This window comes from Panicum virgatum, chromosome 7N (assembly GCF_016808335.1).
Source record: "Panicum virgatum strain AP13 chromosome 7N, P.virgatum_v5, whole genome shotgun sequence".
NCBI lineage: Eukaryota > Viridiplantae > Streptophyta > Magnoliopsida > Poales > Poaceae > Panicum > Panicum virgatum.
This window is the reverse complement of record NC_053151.1, coordinates 377501-379848: the sequence shown is the minus strand read 5'-3', so window position 1 is coordinate 379848 and position 2348 is coordinate 377501.

Genomic DNA, 2348 nt, shown 5'->3' with positions numbered 1-2348 from the left:
TTTGCCTGACCTGGGCGAGGTCGGCAATTCCGGCTTCAGCAGCCTCCGAATGGTACTGGGTATGGAATTGATCTTCAAGCTGCCTCCAAGTCCGAATTGAATCCGGAGCCAGTGATGCATACCATCCGAAAGCTGGGCCTGTCAGGGATTGGCCGAAGAACCGGACCCTTAACGGATCCGACACTGAAATCATCCCAAGCTACATTAAGTATCGGCTCACATGCTCGATGGAGCTGGCTCCCTCTGACCCGTTGAACTTGGTGAACTCAGGAAGCCGATAGTTAGGTGGCAGTGGGATCAAGTCATAGTCGCTTGGATACGGCTTGGAATAGCCGATTGCTTTCCTCTTGGGCAGGATGCCGAACTGGTCTCTCAGTATTGCACTGACCTGCTCCACACTAAGAACTCCTGGGGCCGATGGCTCAGCACTCGGCCCAGTAGCGTACTTTGCCAGCCACGCTTGTTTCTCTGCGTCTACTCCAGAAGCTCCTGGGTTCGCCATCTGCACCGAGCGTGCTGGACTGACGCTGTCAGGGATGTAGGCGCACGTGTAACCGTGCGGGATCTCTTTGGGTGGCTCGGTGAGGAACTGGCCTTCTCCAGGATCACCGCCGATCTTGTGGACAACATAGATCGGCGAGCTCTGTGGTCTGGGAGCTGCAAATCAGAATGGCAGTTGCGGCCTAGAATGCAGTGCAGCTTCCTCTGTATGACTCCCCAAGGTTGGCCCCGATGGAGAGTACTGGTTCTTGATTATCTCCTGGATGACGCGGTGCGCCATGCGCTCAAGCTCGTTCATCAGGCTCTGAGAATGCCGATGAAGCGAATGGGCCACCATGTAGTTCATCTCCTGACGCAGGGCTCTGGTACGCTCTTCAGATGGTACAGACAGATCTACATTGTCAAGAGCGCCTTCTGGTGAGAACCCCTTCCACCTGATGCCATGGTTGCGAGTCTTCTCAAAAGAGCCGATGAGATCGGCTTCCAGCAGAGCTTTGATCTCATCATACTTCTTCTTGTGTTCAGGAGGAAGTTCTTCATATGTGACTGGCTTGGGAGCAGGTTCTTGATCTTGAGCTCCGGTCATTGTTGCAGTGGACGTTGTTGCCGAGAAGAGTGGTCCCACCAGGCGTGCCAGAATGTGTTGTCAGCCGAAACCCACCAGCGAGCAGCGACGGGCAACACGAATAGCCGGGAGGTTGCTGGGGCGCTGGCAGACACTGCTCCCTCGTCGACGGTCCGCAATTCCATTACGCGCCCGGAGGTTTTGTGGAAAACCGGGCGTGCCACCTGACCTATACCCGATCAGGAGGGTGCAGACGTGCTCCAAACAGTTTCCTGCATACAAAGACACGTGTAAACGTAAGTCCGAGCCGTGGTCGGCTCCCCGGGACGACTCTTGCATCGGCTTTAAAGAGCCGATCGAGTCCCGGTGTCAGATTGGATCTGTAACCATCCAGATTTCAATGAAATAAGCAAATAACTGTAAAGCTGTTTCAATTAAATCTAACTAATCTAATCCACGATGGTAAAAGCTTCACTGCTAGATCGGAACATCCTACACGTGACTAGGCCTAATAAACGTAACAGATAACTAAACCACAACCCGAACAGAGGCCTAAGAACTAGCAAGAGCCGATTCCCGGAACAATCCCTATCAAGGCTAAGATAAAGCATCTACTACGCCACCGGATCATCCAATCCGTTTGCAAGGCCTAACCTAGCAGATATTACGCAAACTCTTAAGATAAGAGCAAACCATAACAGATCAGATCTATTAAACTTAAAAGAAGCAGGGTGTTGCCTTTGTGCGACTAATTCTATGCGATAAGAACTAGCATTACTCGCCATAAAAAACGCTTCAATACGAGTAATACCAAGGTAAAAGCAAGAACTACACCACCCTGATCGCAAGAAGCGATCAGGGCAGCATGGCACTTACTTGGATGAAAACCCTAGGATTAGGGGTGGCGATGCGCCGAGAGTTGTTGTTTGCGAGTCGTGATGACGCTCTCCTTACGAATAACAAAGGATACATTTTATAGTCCGGAGACTTGGGAAACAATCTAAACTAATCTTGTCCCGATTGGACTCTATCTCTAACCTTAAACTAAATCTAAGGATACACGGCCAATGTGGCCCATATGCTCACGCAAGAGCCGATTTACAAGCCTTCCTCAATCTTCTGCTTTATTAATTTATGGCGATAACACCATCATTGGGCACGGACGTGGTGTTTGGCTCCCCATGCCTTGGGGTACGGTGGGCTGAAGTTGGGGCTGCCGGCGTATCGTGTCGAGCACCTGCATGTGGTGGGCGACATAAGTTGTTCTCGGTGCAGTGTCTCG